General features: G+C 46.1%; 1 protein-coding gene across 12 annotated transcripts in view; it reads left to right on the plus strand.

Moving 5' to 3' along the window:
- The window catches only part of GRK5 (G protein-coupled receptor kinase 5), a 247860-nt gene that overhangs the window by 26436 nt on the left and 195932 nt on the right, over positions 1 to 25492 (plus strand). The window lies entirely within an intron of this gene.

Raw genomic sequence — 25492 nt, forward strand, 5'->3', positions numbered from 1 at the left:
AAATGGCCATTATCAAAAGGACAAAAAAGAGCAAATACTGGCAAAGATGTAGAGAAAAGGGAACTCTTATACACTGTTGATAGGAATGTAAACTAGTACAGCCATAGTGGAGAACAGTATGGAGGTTCCTCTAAAAACTACAAGTAGAACTACCATATGGTCCAGCAGTCTTGCCTCTGGGCATTTATCCAAAATTCTTTTGGGAGGCCAAGGCGGGTAGATCTCCTGAGGTCAGGAGTTTGAGGTCAGCCTGGCCAATATGGTGAAACTCCATCTCTACTAAAATACAAAAATTAGCTAGGAGTTGTAGCATGCACCTGTAATCCAAGCTACTTGGGAGGCTGAGGCAGGAGAATCATTTGAACCCAGGAGGTGGAGGCTGCACTGAGCTGAGATCGCACTGCTGCACAAGCTCTCTCTTTGTCTGCTGCCATCCATGTAAGACATGACTTGCTTCTCCCTGCCTCCTGCCATGACTGTGAGGCTTCCCCAGCCACGTGGAACTGTAAGTCCAATTAAACCTCTTTCTTTTGTAAACTGCCCAGTCTTGGGTGTGTCTTCATCAACAGTGTAAAAATGGACTCATACACTAACACAAAGAAATGATAAACACTTGAGATGACAGATATGCTAATTACCTTGATTTGATCACTGTGCATCATATGAATTGCAGCATCACCATGAACCCCATAAATATGTAGTTATGTGTCATTAAAACATTTTTAAAAGGCTGGGTGCAGAGGCTTATGCCTATAATCCCAGCACTTTGACAGGCTGAGGAGGGTGGATCACGAAGTCAGGAGTTCGAGACCAGCCTGGCCAACATAGTGAAACCCCGTCTACTAAAAATACAAAAAAATTAGCCAGGCATGGTGGTGGGCACCTGTAGTCCCAGCTACTCGGGAGGCTGAGGCAGGAGAATCCTTTGAAGCTGGGAGGCAAAGGTTGCAGTGAGCTGAGATCATGCCACTACACTCCAGCCCAGGTGACAGTAGAGTCTCAAAAAAATTGAAAAACTATAATATTTGTATACAGGTGATGTGCAGGGCAGTCAGGAGATGTGGCTGGCTCTGGGGAAAGGTGTCAGCCTGGTCTGGGCTTTCTTCAGTGGCCAAATGGCCAGTGTGGCATCTTGGAGGGTGAAGGGCTCCTCCAGGCCAGAGGCAAGCAGCTGGCAGCAGCTTTGAAGAAATGAGGGAGCAGACAGTGTCTTTTCTCCTGCCCACATCTACTTCCTCTTCTTCTGTCAACAGCACCTCCATTTTTCTTGGGGGATTGCTCCTCCCTGCATTTAATCCACAAGGTTGGGTGGAGATGATGTCTCATTGGCTCCATCAGTGAGCACTTTACTCAGCCCTGGCTATGCAGAGCCTTGATTCTTTGTTTGGCCTCAGGGGTCAGGGATCCCTGATTCAGGGATGGGGGTGGGATTCTTGGTTCCGAAAGAGCTGCTCTTCTGCTGCTGGGGTTGCCAAGCTGGTGGAGGGAAACTTGGAGCTCCTGGTGGCCGTTGCCACAGCATATCTGAGAATAAAGGTAGCATAGCACGATGTGGAATCAAAGACTGATGGGCTGGGGAGAGAGTGAGTTCTCATGGCATTGTTTCATTTTGGTGTCCAGCTATCCTGGGGGCCAGATGTATCCCTCTGGCTTCCTGTTTGAGTGAACTTGTGACTTGCCACTTACAGTCAAAGGATCCTGACTCACTCAGGATTAAAAGTCACATCCTTAGGGGATACCTGCCTTAAAGGGCCCAAGACAGCAGGCCCAGAGGGATGGGGCCTGGGTCAGGAGGAGATGGCTCCCTGAGTCAAGGAAGGCTGGATGTGCACCTTTTCCAGGTTTTGCTTGATCAGAGGGGCAGGTGCAGTTTATATTTGCCACGAACAATACAATCCCCAACCTGTGAGACTCCAACTGTAGCAAAGAAAGATCAGGAAACAAACATTCCAGTCACCATGGAAATGTGAGCCCAAGGTGTTAGGGACAATAGCTGTGTGAGTCCGGAAGTGTATTCTCTCCACACACACGGTTTGATCCTGCATCTATTTCCTTGTAGGAGCCTGGGCATATCTGTAAACGTATGATATAGCCAGCTGCTCCAGGGCTGGGTGCCACCTCCCATTAGCCTTGGTTTCATCATCGCCAGAATAGCTGTAAACCTAATGCATTGCTTATGCATGTCAGAGCCTCCTTACAACCTCCCTTGGAGGTAAATATTATTTTTATCTTAATTCCACTGAAGAGAAAATGGAAGCTCAGGGAGATTCCTAAACTTTCCCAAGGTCACAGTTGTTGATGTAAGAGGTGGGGTTTGAACTAGGCCGTTGAGTCTGTGCTCTTTTAACTGCCATGTTCCTCACATTGGAGTTCACAAAAAATATTAATAAAAATAGTTCATTCTTACTTTACTTATCATATTTCAGTTCTGCCACAAACTTATGAGACAGGTACAACTGGTTAATTCCTCTCCTCTCCTCTCCTCTCCTCTCCTCTCCTCTCCTCTCCTCTCCTCTCCTCTCCTCTCCTCTCCTCTCCTCTCCTCTCCTCTCCCCTCCCCTCCCCTCCCCTCCCCTCCCCTCCCCTCCCCTCCCCTCCCCTCCCCTCCCCCCCTCCCCTCCCCTCCCCTCCCCTCCCCTCCCCCCTCCCCTCCCCTCCCCTCCCCTCCCCCCTCCCCTCCCCCCTCCCCTCCCCCTCCCCTCCCCCTCTTTCCCTCCCCTCCCCTCCCCCCTCCCCTCCCCCTCTTTCCCTCCCCTCCCCTCTCCCCTCCCCTCCCCTTCTTTCTCTTTTCTTTCTTTTTATTAATTTAATTATTATTATTATTTTTTGAGACAGAGTCTTGCTCTGTCACCCAGACTGGAGTACAGTGGCATGATCTTGGCTCACTGTAACCTCTGCCTCCTGGGTTCAGTGGTTATCCTGCCTCCCAAGTAGCTGGGATTACCGGTGCATGCCACCACACCCAGCTAATTTTTGTATTTTTAGTAGAGATAGCATTTCACCATATTGGCCAGGCTGGTCTCGAACTCTTGACCTCAGGTGATCCTCCTGCCTTGGCCTCCCAAAGTGCTGAGATTACAGGCATGAGCCACCATGCTTTGCCTAATTAATTATTATTTTTTTAGGTGAAATCATTCTGTTGCCCAGGCTGGAGTGCAGTGGCACCATCTGAGCTCACTGCAACCTCTGCCTTCCCAGGCTTGGGTGATCCTCCCACCTCAGCCTCCTGAGTAGCTGGGACTAAATGTGAGCGCCACTAGGCCTGGCTAATTTTTTTTTTTTTTTTTTTTTTGTAAAGATGGGGTTTTGCCATATTACCCAGGCTGGGATAAGCGTAATTTTTAAATCTGGCTTTCATCAGTTATCAGTTGTGATGTTCTTCATGTGTATATTTATACTAAAGAAACAAATCAGGAGGGGGGAACAAGGTGGACAGAGAATAATAGCAACTTGATTTGCCTGTTATCCCTGGAAAACCATATCCTGGAACTCACCAGCATGTAAGTAATTGGAAAATGGTAACACAAAAGAGCCAGGTTTAGAAACAAAATCACACCATCAGGTCTATGTAAATTAGTTCTTGGGTGAAGAGAAAGCAAATGCACTGCTGTCTGTGGGCTGGCTGTGTCCCAAGTGCTGCAGAGTAGGAGTCTGTGACCATTTTTTTTTTCATTGAGGGCCCCTTACAAGGCACATTTGGGTTGTTCAGACTCCATGAAGCTCATGAATTGGCTCGATAACAAAAGCATGAATCATTTGAACGTGAAGGTACAGGGACATCTGTTTGAGTAGTTTCTGACACTTCTTTTTGCTTTTTGAAAATGTGTTATATTTAGGATTTACTTGAGAAATAAGGTGGACGTGGGGACTGATAACCTAACAGTTTCATGGGAAGAGAGCCTGTGTCTGTTTATTACCTTTTTTGTGCATATTTGTAAACAATAGGTACTCAATAAATACTTTGGGTAAATGATGAGTTTAGGAGCACCTGGATTCTGCCCCAGGAGGTTCCTGAGGGGCTGGCAGATAACCAAAGGCTCCTGGAAGTTTACAGCTTAGTTCAGGGGCCCAAAGCCCTGGGTGGAGCTCTGGTCACCTAGGCTAGGTGGCCCAGTCTGGAAACCCAAAGAGCCCTCTTTGCTGCAGCCTCAGCCTTAACTTCAGCTTTTGCCATCCTTCTGGAAAGACTGAAAGTCCCTCCCACCAGGACAGGGAGTGGTAGAGCCAGGCAGATGCAGGCAGAGGATTCAGGAGGGGTCAGGGCCTGGCTTTGGGTTAGCTAGCCTCAGCCACATGGTGCAGGGCCTGGCTCTTCCCAGAGGGTGTGGGGTTGGCACTGTGGTGGCCTGCACAGAGAAGACCCTGCTTCCACCCTTTGGGACTTCCAGGTCACCTTTGGCCCCAACCATGGGAGACTGTCAGAATTAAGAGCTGCCTTTTTGACCGGTTATTTAAGGTATTCTGTTCACTGTACTAAGTACTTTATTCGTTTTCACTGGTTCTTTTACTCTTCTCTTTCCCTGCCTGCCTCCCTCCCTTCCTTCCTTCCTTCTTTTCTTTTCTGTTTTCTTTTCTCTTCTCTTCTCTTCTTTTCTTTCTCATGGGGTCTTGTTCTCTAGCCCAGGCTGGAGTGCAGTGGTGCAATCTTGCTTGGCTCATTGCAACCTCTGCCTCCCGAGTTCAAGCAATTCTCATGCTTAAGCCTCCCAAGTACTGGGACTACAGGCGCGTGCCACCACGCCTGGTGAATTTTTTGTGTTTTTAATAGAGACGAGGTTTCATTGTGTTAGCCGGGATGGTCTTGATCTCTCGACCTCTTGATCTGCCCACTTTGGCCTCCCAAAGTGCTGGGATTACAGGTATGAGCCACAACCCGGCCTCTTTCTTTCTTTCTTTTTTTAAGAGTCAGGGTCTTACTCTCTCACCCAGGCTGCAGTGCAGTGGCATGATCATAGCGCAGTGTAGCCTTGGCCTCCTGGGTTCAAGCAATCCTCTTGTCCTAGCCTTTCAAGTATCTGGGACCATGGGCGTGCACCACCATACCTGGCTAATTCTTTATTTTTTGTAGAAACTGGGCCTCATTATGTTTCCCAGGCTGGTCTCAAACTCTGGGCCTTGAGCAATCCACCTGCTTTGGCCTCCCAAAATGCTGAGATTGCAGGCATGAACCACCATGTCTTGCCCTTTAAGACTTCTTACTGTTTCTTTTTCTGTCACACAGGTGACATTAATACCTTAGCCACTACTCTGCAGCATAGAATGCTTTATCTCTTCATCCTTAGAGGGATCCTATTAGGATTGTGCCATTATCACCCCCAGTATCCCCATTTTGCAGGTGAGGAAATTGAGGCTTAGGGGGAGGTTCAGTAACTTGCCCAAAGTCATGTATCTTCCCAGGTGTCCAAACCAAGCAAAAGAGGATGACTCTGGGACTCCCTTTCCATCTCCACCATGTCCAGGACCCACTCCCTTGCCATTTGGGAAGGAAGGTATAGGCCTTTGCTTTTTAGCCTGTTTCTTTGAGTTTCTGGTTTTTGTTCAATCACAGGGGCCTGTGAGCTAGTTAAGGGCTTTTTTTTTTTTTTTTTAATTGAGAAAGAGCCACTGCCTGTAGTATCTCAGCATCTCTTACATATGTTTCAAAAAGCTGGGTGTAAAGTGAACTTGAATAAAGCAAATTATAGTAGAGTGAACCCTATTTCTTGATTATTTTCTTTTGAAAAACAAGATTTTTCTAGAAAGTGTCCCAGAAGGCCACAGCTTCCAGAGGAACTGGGCTTCAAGGAATGGGGCTCTCGGACCTGTCTTGGGGCATGTACCTATTCCCGTGCCTGGCTGTCCCCCACCTCCTAGATCATGGATGCTGCTGCTGGACTATGTTCTCTTGTGCAGATATTAATGGCACCCAGTAGTGCTGGGGCCACTTACTGTCTAGCCGAGAGGTTGCAAACTGACCCACGTACTGTTTTAAAAATCAGAATATGTGTAACCTTTCTGATTTAAGATTTCTTTTTAGAAAATTCGCAGTTTTGGTGATAATGGGTAAGAATTTTTGTATAGCAGCATTTGTCTGCAGTTAAATACTTCTTTCTTTCTTTCTTTTTTTTTTTTTTTTTTGAGATGAAGTCTTGCCCTGTTGCCCAGGCTGGAGTCCAGTGGCGCGATCTTCGCTCATTGCAAACTCCGCCTCCCAGGTTCAAGCAGTTCTCCTGCCTCAGCCTCCCAAGATACTGGGTCTACAGGCACACACCATTGTACCTGGAATAATTTTTCTATTTTTAGTAGAGATAGGGTTTTGACACGTTATCCAGGCTGGTCTTGAACTCCTGATCTCAGATGATCCCCTGCCTCGGCCTTCCAAAGTGCAGTTAAATATTGATTGTCTCTTTTGTGGCAAGATTCCAGTCTCTTCCTTTTACCACGGACCACAGTAGTTCCTCTTACCTCATATCAAGTCCCCTTTACTCATTTCTATCACCTGACCAGCCTCTGATTTCAGGGCCCAGCTTCTGTCGTGTATTTGCCTTACCTTTTTTTTTTTTTAAATTTTTGAGACGGAGTCTCACTCTGTCACCCAGGTTGGAGTGCAGTGGCATGATCTTGGCTCACTGCAACCTCTGCCTTCCAGGTTCAAGTGATTCTTGTGTCTTAGCCACCTGAGTAGCTGGGATTACAGGCACATACCACCATGGCTAGCTAATTTTTGTATTTTTAGTAGAGCTGGGGTTTCACTATGTTAGCCAGGCTGGTCTCGAACTCCTATACTCAAGTGATTTGCCCCCCTTGGCCTCCCAGAGTGCTGGGATTACAGGCATGAGCCATCGTGCCTGGCCTGTATTTGCCTTACAAACCGTGCAAGTTATCTAAAAAGAACAAATTCTCATTTGAAAAAATAAGCACTTTGACTGGCACAGGATTGACTTAAAACATAATTTCAATAGGCCCTGATTTTGTCATTAATGCTGAGAAGAGGCAAAAACCCTATATGGATACTTAGAAGCAGGACTATGTTGGAATGGAAGAGATGGCAGGCATTGATTTGGAGTCTCCAGCATACTAAAGGGAAGGGCTTTCTTCAAATGAAAAGTGATACAGAAAGCTAAGTGATAGAAGAAGTATTCAGGGGCTTGAAGGCCTTCCAGCTTCAGGGAGCCAGAGGGAGGGAGGGAGCTGAGGAGGCCAGGTCATGTGGGGTGGGGAAGAGAGAGAGACCCTTCCATCAGCCTTGCACCCTCCCCATGGGAACACTGGAAAATAGAAAGGAAATGGAAGCAAGGGCGCTGGGAAATGCCCAAGTTTCAGCTTAAATGATGCTGTTTACATGTCCTTACAGGAAAGACTATTATGGGCCAGCTAGCTGTTAATGGGTTGTCTGTCTGTCAAGAGAGGCCGGGATGGAGGAAGGGGCTGGAGTTAAGGGTTAGAAAGGGCTCTAAGCTTTGCTTCTTGCATTTTCTATCTTTAAACTTACAATCTGCTTGGGAACTAAAGGGCTTGAGGGTGGGGAGGTGCTGATCTAGGGAGGAAGGAGTTTCTTTCTGTGTGTATGTTTTTCATGTCCTATTTCCTGGGTCCAGAGAGGTTTTCTGGTCTGAAGAGGAGAGGGTGCCCCTCAAAGTGGATGGGGCAAAAGACAGTTCTGCCCTCTGCTGTGCTGGTGACAATGGGAGGGTCAGACTTTATCAGTTTCCTGGATGGAGGGTGGACAGGAAGTGGGGGGCCTTCCGCTGAAGATCTCAATTAAACTTTGGACTTGCTCACCCAGGGAGGTGGCGTAATTTCCTCTGGAGGTTTAAAATAAAGAGCAGTTACTTGATTCCATCTGGAATGGAGGGTGTGGCCCTGCCTGGCACTGGGATGGACCCAGTGGTCTTTCCATTCTTCTTTGTTCTGATACTACACACCCCACCCCTCACCCGCCTGAGAAATCTCTGGAATTGGGTTTAGTCTCAGTACATTAGGATTACTCCTAGAAATAAAGCATCCCTGGATCATTTGGCTTCTTGGACAACAAGCAGGAAAATACCTGCCTTCTCTTAGACATGTGGGGTTTGCACCAACCACCTGAGCTTCAGTGCCAGCAAGCTGGGCAAAGAGAATCTTACTTTTACTTAAAAGTGAACTGCATGGGGGTTGACTTAGGGCCTGAGATTGATACATTCCAATTTGCTGTCTGGAAGTGGTTAGCCACATTCTTCTGGGCTCAGATAAGAAATGATGACCCCAGAGAAGGGTAATCATATGGCCGGTGTCAGGACTAATAGTGCCCCCTTTCATTCTTGAAAGGGTCCCTGTTTGGGCAATAAACTTGATGGTTACTCTACCACAAAAGGGCAGAAAAAGCTCAGCAGAAAACTTTATTTTGGAAGAGGGGTGTTGAAGCCAAGGCATTAGAGAAACATGATTTTTCATTTAACTACATATAGTTTTCTTTTTTTGTAACCTAAGTGACATGTGCAACCTTCAGAGCCTGACTCCTTGCTGGACAGAGAGGAAGGAGGTTTTGTTAATGAGAAGCTTATTTTAAAAGTCAAATTGGGTGTAATAAAAGAAACAAATAAAAGAGCTCCCCAGTTAGGGGCCTTTTCTATGCTGGGATTTTGGGGTGACAAGAGCTTGAGCGGCCTTCTGTCACATACATGGGACAGGTCCTCAAGGAGCAGAAGGGCTTTTTTTTTTTGTTTTCATTTGAGACACAGTCTCATCTCACTCTGTCTCCCAGGCTGGAGTGCACTGGTACAATCTCTGCTCACTGCAACCTCTGCCTCCTGGGTTCGAGTGATTTCCTGCCTCAGCCTCCTGAGTAGCTGGTACTACAGGCACTCACCACCACACCTGGCTATTTTTTGTATTTTTAGTAGAAATAGTGTTTTGCCATATTGCCACGCTGGTCTTGAGCTCCTGACTTCAGGTGATCTCTCCTCCTTGGCCTCCCAAAGTCCTGTGATTATAGGCATGAGCCACTGCACTTGGCCTGTTTTTTTTTTTTTTTTTTTTTTTTTTAAATGATGTGGTCTCACCATGTATTCCAGTCTGGACTCGAACTCCTGGGCTCGAGCAATCCTCCTGCCTCAGCCAATCTAGCTCCCAAGTAGCTAGGACTATAGGCTCAAGCCACCGCACCCAGCCAGGAGTAATTATGAAAGGCAAAAGGACCATGACTTGATGCTCTACATCCAGAACATCCAGGAATTCATATGCCCAGGCCAAAGGGCCCTGAGGTCGGAGCAGGCAGGATGGTCTCAGCCCCTTGCTGGGGGTCACTTGTTCTGCCCTTGACTGTGGACAATTGCAAAGGGTGGAGATTAGAGACTGGAAAAAAATCCTTGCTCAGGTTCCTTGTCCCATGTTTCCTGGTGGACTGACCTGTAGCAGATAGCCGTCCTCCTCTGGACTCAGCTTCCTCATCTGTAATGTGGGGAGGGTCCCATCACTTATCCCCGGGTCTTCTCTGAGAACCAAATGGAGAAGAGCAGAGGCCACCATGAGCTAGGGTGAGCCATGCCCACGTGAGGGGTTGTTCCTGTTGTCCATGTGTGCTCACAAAAAATGCCATTTCCTACAGGCAAAAGGGGAAGTGACCCCAGAACACCTTTGTGTTGGGGGGATGCATCTCAAATGGCCTGTAGTGCACTCTCTTCCCAGCCCTGTCAGAAACTGACAGGTTCAATAAGACTGCCAAAATGTGCAACTAGCTTTTCTTGATAGGTCTTTCTTCCAATTCTGTTCCACACAGTGGCTACCTACAAACTTCTCTCAGAACATTTTCCATGAAAATGAAGCTGGCATGACTGCAGAAAGAGAGTTTATGGCAGTGTGATATGTAATTGTGAAAAATGGCATGGTGACTGGCACATAGGGGTGTTCATTCATTCACCCAGCGAGCCCTTCACTGTGCCCAGGCCCTGGGACAGTCGGGGTAGCTGGGCACAGGGTCTCTGCCTTGATTGTGGAACTTGCCTGCTTGAGGGAATCGCCTGGAAATCACACTGGTGGAGAGAAGGAAGAACCGTTTTCCTTAACCCTCTTAGGTGCAGTGGATGGGGGCTACAAATGCAGTTAACAAAAGATAGATTCACAAGAGAAAAAATGGATTTAATTGGATTCTCAGGCACTGGAGTTCACAGAGAAATGTGGCTCATGGAAGCAGCTAGGATTTGGGGCTTGCATACCATCTTAGGTTAAAAAAGGAAAAGGATTTTTGGGCTTCTGGAGGGTAGGGAAGCCATGCAAAGGTAAGGGGAGGAAGTATGTGGTAAATAAGGGTTGTTTAGTAAATAAGAGTTTTCTCAGGTGCTAAGAGTTGTCTGGTTTTCTTCCTGCTGTGGGGGAGTAGGGAGACATCTTTACAAGTAGAAATTTATGTCCTGCTTTTAGGCAGAAAGGAGAAGGGCACAGAGCTAATTGCCTTCAGCTGAAGATAATTCATATGCCCAAGTGGTATATTTTGGGGTGACATATTCTGGTCCTCTTCATTAATAACTTACACCCTATTAAAGAAGAATCGCAGTTAAGAGACCAGAGATCTGATGGTTTTATGAGGTGCTCTTTCCCCTTGGCTTGGCACTTCTCCTTCCTGCCACCTTGTGAAGAAGTGCCTTGCTTCCACCATGATTATAAGTTTCCTGAGGCTTCCAAAGCCATGCTGAACTGTGAGTCAGTTAAACCCCCTTCCCTTATGAATTACCCAATCTTGGGCAGTTCTTATAGCAGTGTGAAAATTGACTAATAGTCTGAGCACGGTGGCTCACGCCTACAATCCCAGCACTTTGGGAGACTGAGGCGGGTGGATCACCTAAGGTCAGAATCTATGAATAAACCCATCTCTATTAAAAATGCAAAAATTAGCTGGACATGGTGGCACGCCTGTAATCCCAGCTACTTGGGAGGCTGAGGCAGGAGAATTGCTTGAACCTGGGAGGTGGAGGTGTCAGTGAACTGAGATTGCATTAGTGCACTCTAGCCTGGGTGACAGAGCAAGACTCTGTCTCAAAAAAAAAAAAAAAAAAAAAGGAAGAAGAAAAAGAAAAAGAAAGTGGACTAATACAGCAGGATTGTGGCACCCAGGGAGGTGAGCACTGTGTCTGCAGGTTAGTTGGCCAGGTCAAGTTTGTCCCATCTGATCAGTTATGTACCTATTAATATAGAATCATGAAAAAGAATATATAAACTCATAAATGCAAGAGTAGAACATTAAAGAAACTCAACTGTAGTGCTTAGAAATCCTTTGACAGCAAGTGACAGCAACTCAAATCTAATTAGTTTATACAAAAAAGAGAATTTATGGACTCATATGTCTGGGAGTATTCCTGGATCCAAGGATTCAAACAATGTGTCCCCAGTTTTTCTCTTTCTTTCTTTCTTTTTTTTTTTCTGTCCCTATCTCTCAGCTCTGCTTGTCTTTCCTCTGCTTAATTCTTGGCTGGGTCAGGGGGTCAAAGAACAGCTTGCTTAGCAACCCCAAGGCAAATAAAGCTTTTCTGAAAATCAGCAGGAAAATCATGGAAAGGACTCTCTTGGGAAGGATGGTGGGGGTCACGTGGAATGGCTGTTTCTGATGAAGGGGATGAAGCAGTGCCACACAGTGAAAACCAAGACCCTGTGAGCACAAGGCACCCCTGATAGGACCCAGCGGCTCATCAGTCACTTCTCTGCCTGAGTGGTAAGAGCTTAGATTTTATAGTTGTTTTCAATAACAAAAATAACATTATAAAAAGAGCATAATCTGACCCAGAGGTATCCTTTCTGTCACATTATGATTGGGGACAAAATAAACACAAAGGGTTTAGCACACTGTCTCTGTAAAGGACAGATGATAAATGGTTAAGGCTTATGGGCCATATGGTTTCTGTAGCAGGCACTCAACTCTGCCATTGCAGTTTGAAAGCAGCCACGGGCTATACCTAAACAAATGGGCGTGACTGTGTGCCAATAACACTTTATTTATAAGAACAGGTGCTGGGCCAGATTCAGCCCACAGGCTTTATCTTGCCATCCCTTTCATATAAACATGACTGAAAAATGTATATTCGGATAGGCCATAAGACACTGCTCTAAAGTAAATTGTATATTTTTAAACCATGTGTTAATATGTTAAATAATATGTTAATATGTAAAATCATAAGGAACTCGTACTACTCAATAACAACAACAAAAAAAATCCTGATTAAAAAACGAACAAAGGAGTTGAACAGACATTTCTCCAAAGAAGATATCCAAATGGGCTGGGTACAGTTGCTTGTGCCTGTAATCCTAGCACTTTGGGAGGCCAAGGCAGGTGGATCACTAGGTCAGGAGTTCAAGACCAGCCTGACCAACATAGTGAAACCCCATCTCTACTAAAAATACAAAAATTAGCCAGGTGTGGTGGCAGGCACCTATAATCCTAGTTACTTGGCAGGCTGAGGCAGGAGAATATCTTGAACCCAGGAGGAGGAGGTTGCAGTGAGCCGAGATTGTGCCACTGCATTCCAGCCTGGGTGACAGAGCGAGACTGTGTCTTAAAAAGAAGAAGATATACAAGTGATTGTCAAATATATGAAAAAAGGCTCAATATTATTAATCATTAGAAAAATGCAAATCAAAACTTCAACATGTTGCCTGGGCAACAATGTGAGACCCCATCTCTACAGAGAAAATAAAAAATTCGCTGGGTGTGGTGGCTTGGGCCTGTAGTCCTAGCTACACAGGAGGCTGAGGTGGGAGGATCATTTGAACCCAGGAGGTGAGAGCCACAGTGAGCTGTGTTCGCACTTCTGCACTCCAGCCTGAGCAACAGAGACCCTGTCTCAAACAAAATAAAACAAAACCCTGAAAAACCACAATGAACTGTCACCTCATACCTGTTAGGACAGTTATTATAATAAAAACAAAAGATAACTTGCTGACGAAGATGTGGAGAAGTGGGAACCGTTGTGCACTGTTGGTGGAATGTGAATGGCACAGACAGCTGCTATGGAAAATAGTATGGAGGTGCCCCAAAAAATTAAAAATAGAATTACCGTGTGGTCCAGCAATCTCACTTCTGGGTATTGATCCAAAAGAATTCAAATCAGGATCTCAGAGAGAGATTTGCACCCCCTTGTTCATTGCAGCAGTATTCACAATAGCCAAGAGGTGGACACAACCTCAAAGTCTATAGATAGAGGAATGAATTTTAAAAACTGGCATGTTCGTGCAATGGAACACTATTCAGCCTTATTAAGAAGGAAATCCTGCCATAGCTACAACATGTATGAACGTGTAGGATATTATTCTAAGTGTAGTAAGCTAGTCACAGAAGAACAAATAATGCACAGTTCCATTCACATGAGAAATTTAAAGTAGTCATCCTCAGAATAGAATGGTGGTTGCCCGGGGAGAGGGAATGGGGGAATCATTGCTCAGTGGGTGTAAAGTTTCCATTATACAAGATGAAAAAGTTCTAGAGGTCTGCTGTATAACATTGTGCTTATATTTAATCATACTGTGCACTTAAAAATTTGTTAAAGAGGACAGATCTCATGCAATTGTTTTTTTTTTTTTTTTTTTTTTGAGATGGAGTTTTGCTCTATCGCCAGGATGGAGTGCATTGGCACAATTTCGGCTCATGGCAACCTCTGCCTCCTGGGTTCAAGCAATTCTCTTGCCCCGGTCTCTCAAGTAGCTGGGACTACAGGCATGTGCCACCATACCCAGCTAATTTTTTGTGTTTTTAGTAGGGACAGGGTTTCACCATGTTGGCCAGGATGGTCTCAATCTCCTGGCAGGTGGATCATGCAATGTTTTTAAAATCACAATAAAATTGTACAGTTATCCCTTAGTATCCTTTGGGCATTGGTTCCAGGGCCCCCCTTGTATGTTAAATCGGTGGATGCTCAAGTCCCTGATATAAAGTGGCATAGTATTCACATGTAACTGTGCACATCATCCCCCAAACTCTAATCTCTGGATTACTTATAATACCTCATACAATGTCAATGCTGTATAAATAGTTGTTATGCTGTGTTGTTCAGGGAATAATGACAATAAAAAAATTTATGCATGTTCAGTACAGATGCTTTGTTTTTCCCTCAAGAGTTTTCAATTTGAGGGTGGTTGGATCGATGGATGTGGAACCTGTGGATAAGGAGGGCTGGCTGACTGTATATGTATACCAAATAATGTAAATATTATAATATTTTATATATTTTTTGTTCCTGATGTGGTGGGAAGCATTTGGAAAACAAAATCGATCCCATCACAAAGGAGGAATTAAAATTGCCTTGGGTTAAGGGTTAAGTAATGTTCCATCACAAGTTAATCTACTAAGGATGTTGATAATGGCCACATTCAAGAAGTAGCATCTGGAGGCCACAGTGAGATGGCCCAGTTCAAACACTGGCTGGAATAGTTTTCGTCTCGCCCATTTTGGCAGTGCATACAATTATGTCATGAATTTGAGATTAGCAGGCATAGCTAGTTGAGATTTAAAGCTCCCTCCTGCACCTTCCAAAGCAGGTGTTACTTGGGATTGAAAACCTTCACTGTTTGGTCAACAGACAGCCCTCACAGCTCTGATGGGAATGTCACCTGAGAAGGCCTGGTCTCCTCATGGACTTGCATTTCCGAACCTTGAGACTCTGCCTCAGCCAGCTGCTGTTTTAATTGGCATAGAGGGCCTCGCTGAGAGCCTCTTGGGGCCTATTGAGATCTGAGAAGGAATCTGGAATCCTGGGGTCAGATCAATGCCCTGGCCCCAGGATGGGATTTTGTACCCTGTTGCTTTCTGCAGATGTGATGAGGTGGTGCTTGGCAGTGGTCTGGAGCTTGGCGTCTGAGTGACCGTCCAAGGGTGTCCAATTCCAGACCTCTCTTACCCAGGCCAGCGGAGGGTGGAAACTCTGAGAACATTCCATTAGAATAAGATGCATTTAATAAGAGCAATGGAAAATGGTAAACCTGGCTTGGGGAAAGGGAATGTGCTCTTTCATGTAAAACAAACAAACAAAAAATGTGACTGTGAGAAGCATCCAGAAACATAAGATGACCTGGAGGCTGGATTGAAAAATTGGCATAGAGGGAAATCTCATTTCCACAGCCGATGACTCTCCCTTCAGCTATGTTCATGCCAGTGGAGCGCACCAAAATAACTTTATAAATTAAAGTTTATGCAGTCAGGAAAACTGTGCCTGGACTATCACACACCAGATGAAACCCTTGAAGGCTTTGTTTACAACCCACATCCTGGGTTTGGAGGTTAGTAGTGTCTGGAGGTTAGGTCATGCGCATGTTTCAACAGCAATTAAAGCAGAATCACTGGTGACTGTCAAAGAGAGACACAGCTATGTTTATTTACTCTAGCGTTTGCCACCTTTGTTTTTTTGTTTTTTGCTCTGGAAGGAATGTCTTTGTCCTGTCATAATTAATTGTAAATAGTTTTTGTTTAGAGGGCCACATGGAAACTGCTAAGAAAGCTCAAAGTACGTTGACAAGTGATGACTTGTAACTAGTACCTCAGTCATTTTCTTTTATGATACACGTAATGGAAGGATGCATTTGGGATGTAAAAGGTTCACATTATAGAGGCGCATACATATACAGACAATCAGGAAAGTCCTGCTACCCTGCCTGGCCACTGACATTGGGTGATGATCTTCCCAGACAGCTTTCTAAATGCTGGCTGTTTATATGTGGGTGAACAACTGTTTATATTCATATGCACACATATATGTAATTAGCTTTATTTTTTTTGAGATAGAGTTTCAGGCTGGAGTGCAGTGGTACAATCACAGGCTCACTGTAGCCTCCACCTCCTGGACTCAAGCAATCCTCCCACCTTGGCCTCCTGAGGAGCTGGGACTATAGGTATGCACCACCACACTCAGCTAATTTTTAAATTTTTTTGTAGAGACAGGGTCTTGCCATGTTGCCCAAGCTGGTTTCAAACTCCTAGGCTCAAGCAGTCCTCCTGCCTCTGCCTCCCAAAGTGCTGGGATTATAGACATGAGCCACTGTGCCTGGCCGTTAGATAGAGGATCATGATGTGTGTGTTAATGTTCAACTTGCTTTTGTCACTTACTTACCCAGAGCTCCTTCACATTGGCCCATGTGTAGATGACATTTTTTTAATCCTGCAGGGTGTTCCATAATATGAATTCTGTTCCTATTTTATGGAGCCATTTCCCTACCCTTTCTTTTTGATACAGAATGAAGCAATGATAGCATGAGATTATGAATGTGCCTTATGAAGCTTAGAGTGCCTGGCTTTGAAGCAGGTTGTAGACTAGATGAGTGACCTAGGGCAGGGTGGCAAGCTGTAGCTCCATGGCAAATCCCCCTATCCCCCATGTTTTTGTAGGGCCTGTGAGCCAAGAATGATTTTTTTCATTTTTAAATGGTTAAAAAAATCAGAAGGTAACTATTTCCCAATATATGAAAATGGTGTGAAATTCAAATTTCTGTGTCTATTACCTTAAGTTTTGTTGAACACCATGCTCATTTGTGGATCTATTGTCTAGGGCTGTTTTTATGCTACAGAATTGAGAAGTGACAGAGACCATATGGCCCACCTAGAATATTTACCATCTGGCCTTTTACAGAAAACATTTGCTGACCTCTGACCTAGGGCAAGTTACTAAGCTCTCCATGTCTCAGCTTTCTCAAATGGAGATACCAATAATACCTCCATTATAGGGTTATGTGACTTAATATATATATATCAAATAAGTATATGTAGAATACTACTTTGTAAGATTATTGAAGTTACTTAGTTCATATATCAAATAAATATTATGTGTCAAACATACCAGGTGTATTATGTATCAAATATATATGAATTGTGTGTAAACATTTTGAACTTTTTATTTATTTTTTATTTTTATTTATTTATTTATTTTTTTGAGATGGAGTCTCACTCTGTCACCCAGGCTGGAGTGCAACAGCGTGATCTTGTCTCACTACAGTCTCCACCTCCTGAGTTCAAGTGATTCTCCTGTCTCAGCTTCTAGAGTAGCTGGGGCTACAGGTGCACTCCGCCATGCCTAGCTAATTTTTTTTGTATTTTTAGTAGACACATGGTTTTGCCATGTTGGCCAGGCTGGTCTCGATCTTCTGACCTCAGGTGATCTGCCTGCCTTGGCCTCCCAAAGTGCTGGGATTATAGTCACTGCGCCCAGCTGACTTTGAACTTTTCAAATGCTCAAAAAAGTTTAGCTACTACTGCTGTATCATTATTATTGTAAGTGCATAACTCTTAGTGCACATGTGCGAGGATGTCACAGATACCTGGAAGTGGGCTTAAAGGTGAAGGGTCTTAACAAATTACCTTCCAGAACAGCTCCACCAATTCATGCTTCCGATAATGGAGTCTCTGAGTTCCCGCATTGTTGGCAACTCTGGATAGGGACAAGGGCTTAGATAAGAACTCCGAATCTTCAAAGAGCTGGGTTCTGACCTCCACAGAGGCTCTTCAGCATCTGGGAGTGCTGTGCCCAGACCTGTGGGGTGAACCTCCCTGGAAATCTGTCTCCTTAAATCAGAACCTGCTCATTGAGTTGAGTGATAGTCTCTTCTGTGCTAAGCCTTTGACCTGTAAATTTTCATTTTATGGATGATGAAACTGAGGGGCTCAGAGAAATTAAAGCACCTGCCCCCGGTCCTGAAGCTAACTACAAAAGTAGGGTTTGAACCTAGTTGTGAGGGCCTCATACAGCTTTCAGTGGCACTCTCCCTGATTCCAGGAAGGGTAAGAAGATGTCAGAGATAGTCATTTTCTTTTCTTTTTCTTTTATTTGAGGCAGAGTCTTGGCTCTATCACCCAGGCTGGAGTGCAGTGGCATCATCACAACTTACTGCAGCCTGGACCTCCCAGGCTCCAGCCATCCTATCGCCTCATAAAATTTTTTTTTTTTTGGTACAGTGCAGGTCTCACTATGTTGCCCAGGTCTTGAACTCCTGGACTCAAATGATCCTACTGCCTTGGCCTCCCAAAGTGCTGGGATTACAGGCATGAGCCACTGTGCCTGGCTCTACACTACATTTTCCATCCACACCTTTTCCTTAAGTCAGCACCTTGGTAACTGGATCAGAGCTACACACAAAATTGGAAGTGAACTTTGGAGAGAGTGGCTTAGTCATGACCTGTGTTTATCTCCTCTCGCTCTCAGAAAGAGGATGTGTAATAGAGTATGTTACTGTATTCTTTGTATCCTGATGCCATGGTCTGTGCTGCCCAGTCACACTGAGAACAATGCAGTTCTAATAGATAACCCGTCGTCAGGTAGAATGTCTGTTTCTAGCCATCCCACACTCTCCTCTTGAGGGCCTTTGCAGCCGCGTTTCCCATGTTCCATCAGCACGTCTGCAAAACACGAAGCAGCTTCCTTCACCCGGGTACTGCTGACCTTGTGCATGAGGGGAAACGTTTCTGGGTTTGTGTGTGTTTTCAATGACGAACATTTGCTTTCTTTCCTTCCCTCATTTTTTTTTTCTCATGATGACATTAAGAAACAACAACAAAATGCTGCTTGTCCCCAGACGGTTTGAATTTAAAACTTGGAATCTTAATTTGCATAGACAGTAGTTCTCTACAAGGAATGTGAAACGTTTGACAGAATTTCCTGAAGGAACAAAGAGCCATGATTCCCTGATTAAAACCATGTTAAAACCAAAAGCAGACTAGATCCAAAAGGTCCTGTAAGAGTATTTGTTGTTTAATCCAATTTCAAAGGCAACACAAGCTGGATGTTTATGGCATCACCAAGGCCTTTCTGTGATGCTCATCCTCAGAACTTCGTCTTAAGCCTGTCTTTAGTCTGAGCTGTTTCCCAAAGGCTTGGCCTTCCTCTTCGCAGCCTCAGTTACTCCGCAGCCTGAGTCACTGTAACAGAGGAAAAAGCCCAGGCTTCCATTCTGACAGGCTGTGAACATTTATCTGGAGTCGTAATTGTCATACTCCCACGTTATTTCCTTGCTATCTTCTACAGCGATGATGAAAGATGCCAGGGTGGGGGAAGAAAATACAACAAAAAAACCTTCTAGCATATCCATGCCTAAAGCAGCGTTTGTCAACCTTGACACTGTTGACATCTGGGGCTGGATATTTCTTTGTCATGGGGGCCGGCCTGTGCATCGCAGGGTGTTTAACAGCATCGGTGGCCTTTAGCCTCATAGTTATGACAACCAAAAATGTCTCCAGACTTTGTCAAATGTCCTCTTGGGGGGGAAATTGCTCCCAGTTGAGAACCACTGGCCTTGATTTTGGTGGTCTAGAATTTGCAAGCTGCTTCTCTGCCCTGTGCATATCCAATCCTTAGCCCTTCTGCTAAGAACAGAAACCTGGTTTTCTTTTTTCCATCCTACCCTCCCTACCTTGAGATATTGCTGCATCTGGACAGATGTGCCAAGTGCAACTCTGGCTCAGATGAATAAAGTTTAAGTCAAGCATATGGCTTCATGCTCCCTGACCGTCCCTCTTACTGCTGGCCTGGGTGGCGTGCTGGTGCCGATAGGGGCAGCTGTGTGAGTAGCAGGACGGTCCTGGAGACAGCCGTGCAGACAGAAACCATCCGGGTGAGGTGAGCCTGGCAGCCCCAGCCGCAGGTCCTGATGGAATCGACAGTTGATGGATCACTGTGCTCTGACTTCCAGGCAGCCCAAGCCTGCGATGGGCAGAGAGCTGTCTTGTTTCTCCCTTTTGGAACCTGAAGGGTGCAGATGGGGTGAAGTTGCAAGGAGAGGCTTTCAGTTGGATCCTAGCAGCCAGCATGCAGCCCTTTCCCATGGCTAGGGGTGGGGGAGAAGTGTCTCTCTCTGGGCCATGTATATTGGCCAGAACCCTGAGCTGGGTGCAGAGGGCTACGCTGGAGAGGTGGGGGAGGGCATTAGACCGGGTATCTCAAGACTTGGGCATGGTTTCAGTTCTTCCCCAGGTAGCAGCACGATCTTGTGCAAATATGTCTTCCTTCTGGTCCTCATGTTTCTCATGAAGCTGACTTCTAACTAGAACATTCTACCTTTTGATTTTTCTCTTGATTTGTAGACAAAGATGGTACTGTTAAGGGATCGAAATGTGGCCTTCCTGAATTTGCATTGAGTCCTGATTTGGGGGCAGGTGTCTGTGAAGGGCTTGGGGTGATTCTGTGGCTTTTGTCTTATGTTTATGGTCTTAGAGGATACCTCAAGAAATAGCATTTTTCTTCCCTGAACAATTTGAAAGATGAGGCCGTGGTTGAGACTTTGAACTTTGGAACTTGCCCAGATGTATCAGGTCAGTCATCCTCCTCCCCTGGGGCCAGTAAACCAAGTATTCCAAAGGCCAGGTGGTCTTAGGGAAAATGACGAACCCTGGAGAGTGAGGGTCATGGCCAGTGGGGACTACAGAGGATCCCGGAGCCACACTGGAGAGGGGGCGGTGCCTGGTTTTTCAGACACTCCCCATTAGTGCTCAAGGTTGGTTTCAACCCTGCTATACTAATCTGCTGACGAGGGTGAGTTGGTGGCCCAGCGGTGACAGCATAGGGATCACAGAGGATGTCCACACCACCCCGTGCCCCTCTGAGCTCGCGTCGGAGGGTGTGTTGAGATTACAGCAGCCCTTGATAGAGCTCAAAATTTGAAGGACAAGCCAGGAAAGATTGGAGCATCTGTGAAATGTCTCCAGTTGAGCCTTGCGTTAGAAAAGGAGTTACATCAGATCACCAATGTCTTCTCCTGACTCAGTGATCTCCACAGCCCCCTGGATTCTGCCAAGCATATGGAGAAGAGGGACCAGCAAGCCTCCCCAGCACCCCTGCCATCCGTTGCTTTTATGTTTAAATTAGAAGCTTAGGCTCCTCCGTGTAGCTGTTCTTTTTCATGCCTGTTGCCTGGGTCTAAGCCCCACAGCTTAGGGCGCTGTGATGTGCTTGCAGGATGCTGCCCCATCACCCAGCACACACCCAGCTTGTTTGGAGGTCAGGTCACTGCTCACCATAAAAATGGTGTGAGTGGCCAGCTCTTTTTTCACTGTGGCTCTGGGCAGCCCAGCCCAGCCAGCTCTCGGGTAGATGCAAGACCTGAGAGTGAACTTTGTTGAGAATGATGACACAATTCCAGAAAAATGCAGCGTCTCCCAGATATAGCTTCTGGAGCTTTGCCTTGTGGGGAGGGGGCTGGAGAGTGTTTAGTGTTTGGGTTCCTGGTGGTTCTTTGCCCCAGGGGTGTGTGTGTGTGTACACACATGTGTGTGCGTGTGTGTGTGTGCTTTTTCACGGGCACACTGATTTTCAGATGTTCACATGGGCTCTTTTTGAGATTCCCCAAGGGAAAAGGAGAAAGTACAGAAAGCTGTGACACCTGATGGAAAATATTATGCTTTAGTCAACAGGCTGATGTGTCTCCTCTGACTTTGCCTTTAAACCAAACCAAACCACAGCAGGAGAAGATGAGCCACACGTGGGGCCTGCTGGGCTGGTGACTGTCCCCTGAAGGGGGACTCCTGTAATTCTAAGCGCCTTTGAAAAATGCTTTCAGAATTATCCAGTACTTGAGTTGGAGGGGGGCCTGAAAGGTCATCTTGGCCCAGCAGCTTGATTTAAAGGAGGAGGAAACTGAGGGCCAGAGAGGACCTATGACCCTCCTAGAGTTGCACAGCTAGAACTCAAATGCTGTCTCTTGATCCCCAGAGGAGGATTTGGTCTATTCTGCCCTACTTTAGTTTTCAGTGTATTGTGACAAGTTTTAGATTTTTTTTTTTTTTAAATACTCTGCTCTTATTCATTCAGCAACTCTGAGTGTCACATACTGTTCTAGGGACTGAGGATTTACTGGGGAACAGGCAGACCTGGTCCTTGTGCTTGGGGCTTATAGGCTAATGGGAAAGGCAGCTTGGAACAAGAAACTGTGCATGGGATGTATAGTGGGTGTGACTGTCTTATTCCTGGCCGGTATGGGGAGGGAGAAGGAGCGGGAGTTGATGACTGGGGCACGGAGGCTGTTATTTCAGCTCCATGTCCTGGGTCAGGTGCCCAGTCCAGCAATCTGAGTGTGGATGATTGGACTATGTCTCCAGGAGGAGGTGGGATTCACAGGCAAAGACATATCAGAACAGGGATATTGGGATGTCTGATGTATTTTGTAAGAAGAAAAAAAAAAAAAAAAAGGAAAAACAGGCCAGGCACAGTGGCTCATGTCTGTAATCTTAGCACTTTGGGAGGCCAAGATGGGTGAATCACCTGAAGTCAGGAGTTCGAGACCAGGCTGGCCAACATCGTGAAACCCTGTCTCTACTAAAAATGCAAAAATTAGCTGGGCATGGTGGTGCATGCCTGTAATCTCAGCTACAAAGGAGGCTGAGGCAGAATTGTTTGAACCGGGGAGGCCAAGGTTGCAGTGAGCCAAGATTGTGCCATTGTACTCTAGCCTGGGCAACAGAGCAAGACTCTGTCTCAAAAAAAAAAAAAAGAAAGAAAGAAAAGAGAAAACTGGAAAAACAGTAAGCTCATCAGATGGGAGGAGGCCAGGAGATGAGCCAGTTGGAAGCCCTGAGGTGGCCTTGACTTCCCTGATGGGAGGATAAAGAGCTGCTAGGAGAGACAGGATCCAGGCAGGCCTGTGGCACAGGCTTCTGGAGGGACAGCAGCTGTGGCCAGAGGTGGATCTCTTATTTTCAGGGGTATCAGGGACCCAGGCTCCTTCCACTTGGAACACAAGATAGCAGGGGCCTTTGTGACCAGCAGGATGGAAGCTGATGCACAAGACACTCCTTCCAGGAAGCCCCATTGACTTCACCTAACTCCAATGACCTCTCCCTTCCAAGTCCCTCTGCACTTAGGGGCTCTTTCTGTTTGGACTGAGTGGTGGCTTTGGAAAGGCTCTTGTGTGATTTTCACTGGCATGGACCCTCCACAGACGCTCACTGTGTGCAGCACACTGTGCTGGCTCATTATCACTGAGTCATGGAGCAGGCGCTAAAGAGAGCTCTATGGCTGCTGAAGGTCAGGTTCAAGGTGGGACTTCAGAGAGCTCTGTGGCTGCCCAAGGTCAGGGTCAAGGTGGGACTTCAGAGAGCTTTGTGGCTACCCAAGGTCAGGGTCAAGGTGGGACTTCAGCCTCGCCAGACTTCAGCCTGCTGATTCTCCCAGATGCAAGCTCCTTGAGGGACAAGGTGATGAATTAGCCCTCTTGCTTAGAGCCGTCATTTATCATGCATTGTGCTAGGAGTTGTAGGTACACAGGTGAGCAAGGCCTGGCTCTGCCCTCTAGGAGCTGACCGGGTAGTAGAAGCTGGGGTGCAGGGAGGGCTCTGGGCCCAGGGAATGACCACTTGAGGCAGCCAGGGAAGGCTTCTTGGAGGAGTGACACAGGAGCTGGCTTGGGCTGTAATCTCTCACTTTGCTAAACCTCTGTTTCCTAGTAAGTAATCTGGATGTGACTGTGAAAAGTAGTTATTCAAGCAAACCAGTTGGAACCCTTTGCAAATAGAAGACACCGAGGCTTGGTATTGACAGTCCTCTGTCAGGAGTGGATCCCAGTCTTGGCCCAGCCTCCACTGCACACCGTCCCTGGAAAGCCTCCCAGAGCCACCCTCTCTGCTGCCTGCAGAGCTGGCCTTTCAGTGGCCTCGATTCACCTGGAGACTGCATTCCCAGCCAGATTTGCCTTTCCCTCTGGACTCTCCCCTGTACCACACACACACCTCACAGCACCAGCCTGGGAGCTTGGGAGGGGACGTGAAACCAGCAGGTGGGAGTCTGGAGTCCTGGCTCCAGTAGTCACCAGCCACTTCTTGTTCCCTGCCCCCTCATCGTCTATTGTCCAGGCCCACTCTTCTCTTTGCAGAAAGGCTCCTTGGGGTTCAGAGAATGTAGGAAACTTGTTGGACCTCACACAGCTGAGTAACAGCCAGGCCCTACTGCCTCAGCACACTGTGTATTCTGTTGCTCCCTGGGTGCATGGGGCCGGAGGGGGAGGCCCTGGACCTCAGCACCCCACCCCTCACCCCTATCGCCTCTTTCTTCTATCTCTGAGGTAGTGACTGTGTCTCTGGTAATGGATATTTTGCTTCTGAACATCCCCTCTTTTTATTGAGAGATAATTCACATACCATAAAATTCTCCATCTTAAAGTGTAAATTTAATAGTCTTTATACATTCAGAATTTTGTGCAACCATCACCACTATCTAGTTCCAAAACAGTTTCATCACCATCACCCCCAAAAGAAACCCTGAATCTAATAGTGATTGCTTCCCACTTGCCCCTACCACAGTCCCTAGCAACTGCTAGTCTGGGTTCTGTCTCTGGATTTATCTGTTCTAGATATTTCACATAAATGAAATCATACAATACATGGCCTTTTGTATCTAGTTAATTTCACGCAGCATAGTGTTTTCAAGGTTCATCCATGTTGCAGCCGGCCTCAGTGCTTCATTCCCTTTTGTGGCTGAATAATATTCCATTGGAAGGATGTCCCACAATTTGTTAATCCATTCATCCACTAATGCTCCATTCATTTTAACTTCAGTTACAGCCTGCTGGTGTCTCCTTGAGTTCTCTGGGGAGTGTTTTTATTTTTAATTTATCTAATGGAAACTTTGGTCAGCGTTCTCCACCTGTAGGCTGGGTATTTTGACATTTTTTTTCTAAGTGGCTTCTGGAAACACAGAAGCAGTAATTCTGAAATGGAAAAGAGAACATTCTCTCCCATAGGCCCCCCTATCTGATGTAACTACTCTGCTGGCGTGCCCCAGTGAGGGTGGCACCATCACAGGTGGGAGGGAGTATGTCTATTTCAAATGTGTTGGGGCAGGAGCCGGGCACAGTGGCTCATACCTGTAATCCTCCACTTTGGGAGGGTGAAGTGGGCGGATCACAAGGTCAGGAATTTGAGACCACCAGCCTGGCCAACATGGTGAAATCCTATCTCTACTAAAAATACAAAAATTAGCCAAGCATGGTGGCAGATACCTGTAGTCCCAGCTACTTGGGAGGCTGAGGCAGGAATGAACCTGGGAGGCAGAGGATACAGTGAGCCACTCCAGCCTGGGAAACAGAACAAGACTGTCTAAACAAAATAAAACAAAACAAATCCCCAAAAAGTGTTGGGGCAAGATGTCTGAGCCCACTGGTAAAGGGGTGCTGTGGATGGATGCCTCCAACTGGTGTGTAAGTCTTCAGTTCTGGCCATGCCCTGGCTGTGACAAGGACAGGCTAGTCCAAAAGCATGTTTCGGGGTCCTTGCTCAGAGTGTTGCCTTCATTCTCTTTTATTTTTTTCCCTATTTATTAAGTGAAAATGTAATTTACATACAGTAACATCTACCTCTTAAGAGTGCATAGTTCTGCATGTTGTAACGATATGTACACCACGTAATTAGTACACATGATGTCATGTAACCACCACCACAATCAAGAGCACTTTCATTGTCCCCTGAAACTCCCTGAGACTCCCTTGCAGTTACCTCCTACTCCTAGCCCCAGCCCCTGGCAAACACTGGTCTGTTTTTTGTCTTTACAAGAATGTCATATACATGGAATCACACAGAGTGTGGCCTTTT

The sequence above is a fragment of the Callithrix jacchus genome, chromosome 12, assembly GCF_049354715.1.
Source record: "Callithrix jacchus isolate 240 chromosome 12, calJac240_pri, whole genome shotgun sequence".
NCBI classification, from domain to species: Eukaryota; Metazoa; Chordata; class Mammalia; order Primates; family Cebidae; genus Callithrix; species Callithrix jacchus.